Source organism: Myotis davidii, unplaced genomic scaffold (assembly GCF_000327345.1).
Source record: "Myotis davidii unplaced genomic scaffold, ASM32734v1 scaffold582, whole genome shotgun sequence".
In the NCBI taxonomy this organism is placed as follows: domain Eukaryota; kingdom Metazoa; phylum Chordata; class Mammalia; order Chiroptera; family Vespertilionidae; genus Myotis; species Myotis davidii.
Window position 1 is genome coordinate 148,651 of NW_006294113.1, and position 12,871 is coordinate 161,521.

General features: G+C 35.6%; 1 protein-coding gene across 4 annotated transcripts in view; it reads left to right on the forward strand.

Moving 5' to 3' along the window:
• The window catches only part of FRS2 (fibroblast growth factor receptor substrate 2), a 113,421-nt gene that overhangs the window by 47,445 nt on the left and 53,105 nt on the right, over nucleotides 1-12,871 (forward strand). For all 4 annotated transcript variants that reach the window (XM_015566830.1, XM_015566829.1, XM_015566828.1 and 1 more), the window contains 2 exons: nucleotides 4,274-4,368; nucleotides 5,824-5,865. The gene's annotated coding sequence lies outside the window, so the exon portion shown is untranslated. The remainder of the gene's footprint in view (nucleotides 1-4,273; nucleotides 4,369-5,823; nucleotides 5,866-12,871) is intronic.

Consider the following 12,871-nt stretch of genomic DNA (forward strand, 5'->3'; position numbering starts at 1 on the left):
GCTGCAAATGCTCTTTTTTTGGCATGAAATTCTACATTTTTAAGCGTAAAAATATCTATGATGTTAACACCTTCAGCAAATTTGACATATGTAGTTTTAAATGCTGTAAATACAACAAAATAGTATACATATCAAATCGCATATATATCAACATATGTGTAACTACCTATTGAAAAAAATCCGCATTATTAACTGGTACAACCTAGTATACAGTTCTTTGTTCTTATACCCTTTCCCTTCTTCCCTACATCCTGTTTGCCCTGGGAAAATTCAGTAACCAACTGGCAACATGCTGTTAGTTTCCTCCATTAAAAGTTGATTGTGTGCCTAACCGGTTTGGTTCAGCCCAAGGACTAAAGGGTCCCGGGTTCGATTTCCGTCAAGGGCATGTACCTTGGTTGTGGGCTCCATCCCCAGTAGGGGGCATTCAGGAGGTAGCTGATCGATGTTTCTCTCTCATCGATATTTTTAACTCTCTATCCCTCTCCCTTCCTCTCTATAAAAATCAATAAAATATGTATAAAAAAAAAGTTGAGTATGCTGAAGATGAGTCACAGAGGCCTATTTCCTACAATGCCACAGTTTACTTATTAATGTGTAACAGTAAACCTTTCCCTTTTGCCTTTTTATCTAAAGCAACTTTGGAACAATGGAACAAAATTTCTTAAATGAGCAGCCTGGATTTATATCCCTCCTGTGGGGCAAATGTGATATTTGTGACTATTATCTTTATTCCAGTTTACTGCAGATTATAATAGTGAAAAAGAAAGACTGACGTTTTGTATCCCAGCACTGTCTCTTTCTGGTTTGGACAAAATATTTAACCACTCCACATGCTTTGTTAATACCTTTCCCATAGGGAAATTCTGAGAATTGTGAACTAATGTAAACACTTGGCACACAGAGTTTCTCAATAAAGGATACTTTAAAATTACTAACCTTCTTTCAAGTGACTGGACTTGTTAAAGTCTGATTTCCAAATGTGTGGGGGCATTTCTGCAAAAAATACTCAAGAGTTCTTCCCTCCTCCCCAAACAAAACAGATTTTAACATTAAATTTCATCCTCCAACTCTTAGAACTCCTGCTGGTTGTTTTCATTGTCCTCTTGGTTTATTTTTGTACCTAAGGTCCATAGGCTCGTAACAAGTGCTTTGTGAAACTTAAACTAAGTAAAAAGAAATTGTTCAGATGAAAGGTATGTGGATAAGTCAGTTTTGGGGCAATTCTAGAGAACTCCTGCCAGAACTGGTATCTTTGTTTTGGTCTCAGAGACTATTAAATGTGATCACTGAGTCATACTTGCTGTTTTCTCTGTCCCCTGGCTATCTCTCTTAAGACCCTGAAGCTTGGCAGCCATAAGATGTTTAAAACAGAGTAGGCCTTACTCCAGAGGGAGTTTGTTTATTTAAAGAAAAATAATTAAGTTCAAACATCCCAACTATGTCATAGCTAGTCTAGTCATGTTAGTTAGTGAGTTCTTTTGATTCTTTCTGGTGGTCATGGTGCCTGAGGTAGCAGATACATTTGAAAGTAGTTAAACTTTTCCTGAGATTAATTGGAACTTTATCATGTAATCCCTACAGAAATCCTTAAAGGAGTGGGAGGAAAGGGAATGCTATTTATTTTGCTATTTTTTTTATAATGGAAGCCATTTGATTTAAATCTTTAACCCCCTCCTTTCTAGTGTTGTGATATAGATGATTTCAAAACAAAACAAAACAAAACAAAAAACTACACTGTAGTAGCTGTATCTTCATTAATTCTTTGAAGTTGGGACCCTAAGAATCGTTTGGACAGTTGCTCTATAGATGTTTAGACACAAAAATCGGTGACTTTGTGTTTCAAATGATTGTCGTCTCCAAAATTTATGGCTGATTTTTCCTAGCATATTCTCTCCCAGATAGGAAAATCTGATGCAGAGGTTTTGGGCTTGCCTAGGGAACAAGGGTATATCTCTGAGATAACTTGTAAAAACAGTTCTAAGGGAGGTGGAGGAGGAATAAGCCCAAGAGGTATCTGGTGTCATAGTCAGAGGGAAAGACAAATCCCAAGTCCCTGAGAACATGCTTGATGCCTTTAAGGACAGGAAAGAGACCAATGTGGCTAGAATGGACTGAACAACACGGAGAGTGGTAGGAAGTGAGGTTAGAGAGATGGGGAAGGGAAATTTCACACCATGGTCCTATGCCTTTTTAAGGACTTTGGCTTTTATACTAGTGAGGAGGATTCAATTAGAGGGTTTTGAGCAGAGGAATGACATGATCTAACATCCTTTTGAAAAGAACTAATCTGACTGCTTTGTTGAGGTGAACAAGGGAATGGGAGTTCAGATAGGAAACCATTATAGTAATGCAGTTGAGAAATAAGGTGGCTTGGTCCATGGTGATAGGAGTGGTAACATGGTGGATATCATTTGGAACTGGAGCTCCCAGGATGAATACTTAATGGATAGTGATGAGTACTTCTGCACATAATACCTGGTTGAACCATTGTTAATGGTGTTAGGATTAATCACTGGGTTCAAGTTTTGTCAACTTGATTTATCCATTATAACGTTTCCCATCAGCCTATTATTACTTAATGGTTTTAACATTCATTGATCATTTTTAAATATCTATTATTTCATTAGGGGTTACAAAATGCTGATTTTCTTTTTATTTAAAATTTTTTTTTTATTGATTTCAGAGAGGAAGGGAGAGGGAGAGAGAGATAGAAACATCAATGATGAGAATCATACGCCTCACACTGGGGATCAAGCCTGCAACTTGGGCATATGCCCTGACCAGGAATCAAATCATGACCTCCTGGTTCATAGGTCGACGCTCAATCACTGAGCCATGCTGGCTGGGCAAAATGTTGATTTTTCAATCCTCCCATTCCTTTTATATTTAAATTTGGAATCCTATAAAAAAGGATTATTGACTTCTTGATTACCCTGGGGTATTTTTCATACAAGAAAGCCAGGATAAATACTTGATTATTCCCCTTTATCAAATGTCAGATAATAAGTTAGTGCCCTAGCAACATCCAAAGATGTCCTATGTGTTTAATGTTTCAATCAATGGTAGTTCGATGTTCATTTGATTTTAAAATACATCTTCAAAGTAAAAATTATAAAATAAGGTTTATTCTGAGAAGTCTTCCATTTCTATCCCTTCTACCCCGTTTTCTCTTTTCTCTAATAGATAACTGTTTAAAAATGGTTTCAATTTATCTTTCCATTGCTTCTTTTTGAAAGAAAAAAAAGCAAATTTGTATCAATATTTTCATTCCCCCAATTTTTACAAGAAGTGCAGCATTTTGTGGAATACTGATGAGTTATAGGATAGAAAGGAGCTCCAAGTTTCCTTGAGGTTATTTTTGAGACCTGTCAACTTTTCACTCTGTATGAAAGATTTTCTCTTAAATTCTTAACTGTCTTAAAACCAGCACTTTTAAGAACATACATATTTAAAAAAGAAAAAGACCTTCACCCACACCATTTGACAATTTTAGCACAATCACATGTCCAGCAATTCCCCTTTCAGTAGTCTTTCCCAAAAGTTGCACTAATACAATTACAAAGTGACACATGCCTTTCTTCTGTTCCTTGAAGGTTGGGATCATGTCTTGTCTTTTAATTAGGGACTTTGTTTATTGGACAGCAAAACAACAAAGATGATGTAGTTGGCATTAGCATCAGTGGTGTATGTGTAGAAGAGATGCCATTTTGACACTTGGCTGTTTTGAAATACTGTAAGGTTAAATCATTCATCAGTTTATTCGTTTTTTCAATAAGTATTACTGAGCACTTAACTCAGACAATCATTTTCTTAGGTGCTTGAAAAATATCAGTAAATTAAACTAACAAAAATCTCTGGAGCTTACTTTATAAGTGTGAGGAGGAAATAGACAAACAAGCATAACAAACAAGCAATTTATTGTTTTCAACTATGCAGTTTTAGGGCTTCTCTTCTGCATCTTCCTTTTCTCTTTTTCCAGCCTGTATGGCATTCTTAGGAATTGCAAGACCCTGGTAGGTGAAAGGGATTTAGGACTTAAAAGAGGTCGTGGATTTCTATATGCAGTAATTGTAACATAACTATGGAATTGTGGGACGATAGCCTGCATTTCATCCATCCCACCTTACCCTCAGTCCTGTTATTGTTTTTATTAAGAGGTTGCTCAAGAACTGTTTTGATGGTTCTCTGTAGTCACTGAAGTTTTGATAATTGCCCTTCAAGATTTCATGTTTGTTGTAATATATTCTTAATTATTGTATCTTTATTTCAGAAATGACCATGGAGAAGTAGATGCCCAGATGCAAAGTGATGAAACAGCCAATTTGTCATAAAGTAAAATGCAGCTGTGGCTTTTCAACCAGATTAGTAAGTGTGGCCAACTTTTTTCTTTATCTTTATACTTATTTTATCTACTTTGAAAAACATTTACTAAAAAAAAAAATACAGTGAGATATTTTAAAAGTTTCAATTTGTATTTGTCTTGTTGTTTTTTACTGTGGATTATAGTACAAATTTTAGCATATAGCTCTAGAAAATGATGTCGGTGTTGTACCTTTTTTTGTTTGTTTGTTTTTGTTGTTTTTTTTAATCCTCACCTGAGGATATTCTTTCCATTGATCTTCCGAGAGAGTGGAAGAGAAAGGGAAGGACAGAGAGAAACATCCATGTGAGAGAAACCGATGTGTTTGCCTCCTGCACTCGGGCCAGGGCTGTAAAGGAACCTGCAACCAAGGTAGATGCTCTTTACCAGAATCAGACCCCGGACCCTTTGGTCCGCAGGCTGACGCTCTATTCACTGAGCCAAACCGTCTGGGGCTGTGCTGTACCTTTTAAGAACAATAAAGGTACTATTATGCAATCATAGCCTTAGAAGAAATATATGAAAAAGAGTCTCTATAATATCATTATCCAACATAACTACTCTTATAATTTTAGAATATTTGTTTTTCTCTACCAGTCTTTGTTCTACACATTTAAAAGAAAACAATTTTGATCATAGTGTTGTAGAGTATGCTTCTTGTGTATTTTTAAAAATTAAATTGTTTCAGATGTTTCTCCCTGGGGGGAAAAATGCTTGCTTCAGTACAGGGTTTTTATTGGGGATGACGAAAATGTTTTGGAATTAGTGGTAAAGGTTACAGAACTTTATGAATATAGTAAAAACCACTGTATTTTATACATTAAAAGGATGAATTTTATGACATGTAGATTAAACCCCAAAAGTACCCTTCAGAATATCAAATTTTGACTAAAGTAAACCCAGTTGAGTAATAATATTGTAGAATATGAAAATGTGCCATATTATGTACCTAGAAAAAATGATTTGATAGGCAGTAGAATAAGTATTTTTTTTAATGATAAGAAATAAATTTTATAATAGACTAGAGGCCCAGTGCACAAATTTGTGCATAGGTGGGGTCCCTCAGCCTGGCTGGTGATAGGGGCCGGCCGGGAGGGTAAGGGGGGGCCGCAGGAGGTTGGCCGGCCCCAGGAGGTTGGCTGTGGGAGCGCACTGACCACCAGGGGGCAGCTCCTGTGTTGAGCATCTGCCCCCCGGTGGTCAATGCATTGCCATAGCAACCAGTCGGCTGGTCGTTTGGTCTTAACAGTTGCTTAGGCTTCTATATATGTAGATATTTTCATAAAAATAATAAAGTACTTTTATTGTTAGAGACTTACTGTCTCTTACTTAAGCTTTGGTAATACCAAGCGTCATAGTAGTCTGAAGGTACTATGTTAGCATTTTGTAATTTTTCACTTTCAAGAGACTTTTCTGTTTTGAAACTAACATTTCAACTTTTCTACCTGAAATTTTTTTAGGAACAAAGTGTATCTATTTTCCTCAGAAGAGAATTCCACAAGGTAAGAAATTAATATAGTAATAAACCAAATATAGTGAATACAGGCTTAATTGTTCTTGACATTTTTAAGAAAAGTGTTTTTATTGATTTCAGAGAGAGGAAGGGAGAGGGAGAGAGAAATAGAAACATTAGTGATGAGAGAGAATTCTGGATTGGCTGCTCCTATGGACCCCCTACTGGGGATATAGCCTGCAATCCGAGCATGTGCCCTGACTAGGAATCAAACCATGATCTCCTGGTTCATAGGTCAATGCTTAACTGCTGAGCCAACCAGCTGGGCAATTGTTCTTGATTTTAAAATTCTTTTCTAATCTTTATTTAACATCTTTTCTTGATTATTACAAGATTCTCACAGCTTTATTAGCAAACTTTTACTACCTCAGTATTGGCTAACAAGACACAGGCTCGCCCTAACTGGTTTAGCTCAGTGAATAGTGTCAGCCTGTGGACTGAAGGGTTTTCTCCCCTCTTCCCCTCTCCCCTTCTTCTCCTCTTCCCTTCTTCCCTTCTTCCCCTCTCCCCTTCTTCCCTTCTCCCCCCTCTAAATCACAATGAAAAAAAAATATCCTCAGGTGAGGATTACAAAAAAAAGTATAATGTTTTTTTACCAGGTAGATAATAAAAGACTGAGTAATATCTAGTATTTTAAAAAAAATACTGAATGATCACCTTTACAATGGATTTTAAATCATCATTGATTTACATTATTATACTTCTGACTTTTGAAGGTTGAAATGTTCAATTGAGTCAGTAGTAAAAACTCCTTATTGGTGTGCTTACCAACTGTGCCAGGAACTTAAAATCAATTTCTTGGCAGCCTTAAGTTACTTTGGTTAGAAATTCTCAGGAACTTTTTAGTATAGGTAGTGGTGATCACTTCAGATTAATTCAACCAGTTAACTTCAAATACTTATTTAGCTAATTATTCAGATCAATAACTTTCTTATTTATTCACTTTTTCCAGTATACTATGTCCTGAGGGGTACTTGCAGTCTCTCAAGCATATCTTTTCCACCTAGTTTTGAGACTGCCACTGGTTTAGTTAATCAGGGCAGTCTTTAGTCTGATAACTGAGAACAAATGGTTAAAATAAAGGAACTAATGAGGAGGAAGGAGAGCAAATCACCAAGTTTTCATTTTCAAGTTTCTTGTGAAACTCTTTTTCCCTGTTTTTTTCCTTCTACTTCTGGGTGTTAAGGAAGGGGATCCTGAACCTGCGTGTAACACTATCTGATCTTCCAGGGCCGGAGAAATCCAGATCTTTCTTTTCCTGGACCACAATGCTTAAAGCAAAAACAGAAACTTCAAAGGATCTAATCTTAGTGAACCCGATCTGTTACATCTTTGTCTCTGTTCTTTTGGCAAATGAAATTTAAGTCTTCCACATTAATGCAATGCATGATACAATGACATGAAATTTTTATCCTGACAACTAAAAACAAAGGAAATTGAACCAGAAACCTATGAACCAGGGCTCAATTATTCTTAATGTACAACTTTCTAATATATTGAATGACTTTATATGTCTATCATTAAGCATTTATTAAGTTAATATAGATTTTGTCTACCACTGTTATATAGAAATGTATTTCATAAATATTTCCCATTTACAATGAAGGCCATAAATTTAGATATCTTTTAGTTTTGAACATGCCTGTGTACTTTCTGTAAAGATTAGATGTCTAATTTTGATGGATGGCAGATAAGAATCCCTTTGGGGGCATGGAATAAGTAGTTTGATCTCACATATTGCAGAATATGGTAATCCTTTGCTAATCCCCAAAATAATTTGGTAATCTCCAAGTTATTTATCTATAGTATAAAAACCAGGCATACATATTATAAACCTGTATCTTTTATCCCAAGAGAATTAATTTGGTGCAGGCTCAGCTTTCATGGTATAAGCATAAGATTAAGATTGGTTTTGAGTAATCCAGTGCTATCCTAGGTCATTCTAGGTCTAGAGTATTCTCAGATGTAATAGCCATTTGGTTTTGAAACCTAGTTTAGATTTGAGCCTTTGGAAAGACTGTGAGATTTACATGTAGGTGGTAGGATAAATGCATTGACTCACAGTGTATTGAATAGATTGGAATTATAGGACTTGGAATTTTAGCAATGTTTTTGTTGTTCAAGAATAACAAAAACTATATGTTAAAATAGGTCTTCTGACTCTGATTTCTTATTGCATATTAAGGCTTCAGATGTTACAGTTTAATTTAAGTAAATTTGAACTTTCAAAATTGTGATTGGCTTCATCATTTTATAAAATAATATAATTATTTTTCATGTTCTACTCTTCCTTATAATTCCATATGAGCTGCCTTTATTTTTAGCCACTTGCTTTAGATTAACCCCCCCCCCCAAACACCAAAACAACAACAAACAAACTCAGAATAGGTTGAAGCTCGACACAACTTGCTGCCACATAACAAAAGTGCTGATCAAGTTGAATCAACCCCTGTAATGTGTACTGAAAGGAAAACCTCTTCTTTCTCCCCCAGTTTGAAGAAGAAGCATTTTCCCTGCCAAGAAGGGCTGACTTTAAATGGACCAGCTGTCCATAGTAGGAGCATAGGGTTGCTAAGGTGACCATGGCTGTTTGGAGAAGAATGCAGCTGCGAGGGCAAGTCCTTGATGTGTGAGCTGAGGGAAGGAATGTGGTGTGATTGTGCATCATTCCTCCTAATCACATGCTCCCAAAGTGCTGTGTGGGCAGCGTGTCGAAATTACAAGTCTGAGTGCTGGAATTTGTGTGGTTAAAATCATTTTGTTTTCATGTGAGCCTAAGGCTTACAGTTTAGATTGAAAATATCTACTTTGTATTTATGTGTGTATTTTTGGAGAAAGGGAGGGTGTTTTGGTGGTGGATAAAATGGGAATGAACCCCGGCTAGCGCGGCTCAGTGGATGAACGTCCACCTATGAACCAGGAGGTCACGGTTCGATTCCCGGTCAGGGCACATGCCCAGGTTGCAGGCTTAAAACCCAGTGCAGGGTGAGCAGGAGCCAGCCCATCAATGATTCTCTCTCATCATTGATGTTTCTATCTCTCTTCCTTCCTCTCTGAAATAAATTTTAAAAAAGAAAAGAAATGGGCATGAATTTATTTTGCTTGATTGACACTTTCATATTATTAAAAAATTATCTTGTGATAAATGTTTTTACCAACTCATCCCTTTGTCATATATACTGCATATATAGTTATATATAGTTAATAGTTAATCGTTTCACAAGTGAATAATGTATTTATTCCTTCTATTGCACTTATTTCCTTGGCACTTTGAATTTCAGAATTATTTGAAAGTCCTAAGAATATGTTGTCTATTTAAGAAGAAAAAGTTCTTATTCTATCCAAAGGAGATCTTATTTTCCCTGAAGCATCCAAAGAGAGGTTCTGACTTTTGGTAAAAAATATGATTCAAGGAGCAATGGGATGGGTCAAACCAATACCCCACTTATTTGAAGCACGATTAAGATTTTACCATTGCTAATATTTAAAATGAGATATAGACATAGACATTGATATAGGCAATTATTAAACCATGAGCTTTTTTGTTTTTTTAAATTCTTGTTAACAAATCCCTACAATAACATGCTGATCTTTAACGAGGCCATAAAAGTGTAATACATTTAGGATGTGAAGTAGATGGAACATTGGAGGCTCTGTATTACATTAGCATCACATTGTTTTTTTCTTAATCAGATAGTCTCCTTGCTTTGATATGGTTGGTGTTTGATTAATTTGAAATGAGATATAGGCACAGCATTGTGGAGGGAAATTAAAAGATTAAAATAATTTCATCTTTGAGTTCAGTTGGTTATTTGGCATTTCTCAGGTATACCTTTTTTAAATTTATTTTTTATTTTATTTGTTCCATCACCATTTATCCTCTATATGCCCTTGATAATTGTATTCTGAATTGTTAATTTGGAATATCTGCATAACTCAGTGAACCAATATTTACCAAATAACCAATGTATGATGATATATAATCACATGGGTAAAGATACAAAGTATAAGATAAACCAGTAGATTTTAATGTAGTAGAGCAGTGGTTCTCAACCTTCCTAATGTTGCGACCCTTTAATACAGTTCCTCAAGTTGTGGTGACTCCCAACCATAAAATTATTTTCGTTGCTACTTCATAACTGTAATTTTGCTACTGTTATGAATCATAATGTAAATATCTGATATGCAGGATGTATTTAAGCGACCCCTGTGAAAGGGTCGTTCGATCCCAAAGCGGTCGTGACTCACAGGTTGAGAACCGCTGTAGTAGAGTATGAAAGTTTATTGATATGGTTTTAGAATCCAAAGTTAACTAACTTTCAAGAAACTACCATTTGTTGAGTTTAGGTATATTATCAAGAATATCGATTTATTTGAAATAGATTATTTCAATATTCTCTTTTGCAACTATATATCTTCATATGCTTATATACTTTAACTGAAACAGTATATCACAGAATGTCATAAGAACCCCCTTTCATAAAGCAAGACATTGAAGATATTAGCAAAAATATAAAATGCTGTCACTTTTCACTGAGTTTTTTGGAAAATAGGTTTTTTAAACAGTTATTTTTTAAAAATAAATATATTATGTATGTGTGAAAGACTTATTGTTTTAAATAAACTAATAAATATTTAAAACATTTTGCAGATTTAACTTCTAATTTGTTAAATATGAATAGATAGAACCCAGGTAAACAAAAGCTCTTTATAAAGTTCTTAAATAATTTTTAGAAGTGTAATGGGGTCCTCAGACATTATCAAGGCTTCAGGGGATATGATGTAATGAAAATGGCACTTTATCTCTGTGGTCTTCCTCTCCAAAACTCATAAACTACTCATGAAGAAAACATTAGACAAATTCCAAGAAAGGGTCTCAAAACCAGTATTTCCCCAAACTGCCAGCAGCATCAAAAAAAACAAGGAAAAATCAGATATTCTGTATAGCCAAGAGGAATCTAAGGAGATATGGTGATTAAATGTAATGTGATTTCCTGGATAAGATCCTGGAATGACAAAAAAACAGACATTGTGTAAAAACTAAGGAAATGTGAATAAAGTGTGGACTTTAGTTAATAATAATGTATCTATATTGGTTTATTAATTGTAACAAATTAAAAGATATGGAGTCTCGGCCTAGCCGGTTTGGCTCAGTGGATAGAGTGTTGGCCTGCGGGCCGAAGGGTCCTGGGTTCGATTCTGGTGAAGGGCATGTATTTCAGCTGCAGGCTCTACCTGGCTCAGGCCCTGGTCAGGGCTCATGCAGGAAGCAACCAATCAATGTTTCTCTCACATTGATGTTTCTCTCTGTCTTTCCCTCTCTCCTACACCCTCTCTAAAATCAATGGAAAAATATCCTCTAGTAAGGATTAAAGCAAAAACAAACAAAAAAGATACGGAGTCTCGAAATTTATTTATTTTTATTTTTTTAAATGTTTTCATTGATTTTAGAGAGAGAAAGAAGAAGGGAGAGGGGGAGAGTGACATGGATGTGAGAGAGAGAAACACCAGTCGGTCAGTTGCCTTCTGTATGCACTTGACTTGGGACTGAACCTGAAACTTGGGCACGACCAAGAATTGAACCAGCAACCCTTCGGTGCACAGGATGATGCTCAACCAACTGAACTACACAGGCCAGGGTTCTCAAGTATTTTTTTAAACCCAGAAATCATGTGCTTCACAACTTTTACCAGATTTTTGCTCGTATTTCATTCTTTAATATGTACTACTCCTGGAGCAACCCAATTTTTAAAAATTTGGTAACAGAATAATTTGCTTGAGGGTATTGCATAACTGGTTCTTGCAAACAGGCTTAACATTTTTATGCTGCGTTTGCTGCCAGCTGAAGGCCTCCCCACAAGTAGAAAGTTGTTTTTATTATAATCTTAAGTTCTTTAATATCATTTGAAATTTTTAGTCTTCAGACCAACCAAATTTTTTTTGTAAAAAATATTGACTCTACCTTTGGAAGTATAATTTGTTAACCTAAAAATCCTTTCTTATTCTTTGGTATAATCTTAACGTATTTCTTTAATAATTTAAAGAGAGAGAATTGTTTCAAATAAGTAATTTGTTTTTCAGAGTAATTTTGCCTTAGGCACTTGAATGATGGTTTGGTTTTCTTTTTATTACTTAAGCATCACTGAGGCCATATACAGTGTGGGGGAAAGGTAGGTTTACAGTTGTGAATATGCAAAACATGGCTTATTATTGTATTATTATCTATACTTATTGTATTATTTTCCGTATGAATAATTGTAAACCTACTTTTGTCACACTCTTCATTAGGAAAATGGCATTCATTGCCTCCAACCCAGGTATTTTCTTGGGTTGGGGTAGAGTGTGTTCTTGATATTTTTCCTTACTAAACAACAGACACACTTATTTTTGACTAAATAAACATTAATTTGTAGTATTTTAATTAAAAAGTAAAAATGCTAGCAAAGTCAATCTTAACAGTTTTAGCATCATCAACAGGAATTTAAAGCCTTACTTTGTTAGCTTTACCTTTATTTATAGATGGAAGAAGGAAAAGATGACCTCTTTCATTCTTGTATTCTTAAACAAATTTCTGAGTGTTTAGGGTACAGAAAGAAAGCATTTGGAGAAACAAATGTTGTAATAGTTAAACCATTATTTTAGTAGCCTGTGATGTTTCACACTTGTGCTTTTCACTTACATATTCCTCTTTTAGCTGAAATAACTGTCAAAGAAATACCAAATAATTAAACCAAAGATGTTGGTGTTGGAATTGTATATGGCAGGTGATTCAAGTGTTATTCAAAGAAAATACAAGTGCCGTAGCCGGTTTGGCTCAGTGGATGGAGCGTCGGCCTGCGGACTGAAAGGTCCCAGGTTCGATTACGGTGAAGGGCATGTATCTTGGTTGCAGGCACATCCCCAGTGGGGGGTGTGCAGGAGGCAGCTGATCAATGTTTCTCTCTCATCGATGTTTCTAACTCTCTATCCCTCTCCCTTCCTCTCTGTAAAAAATC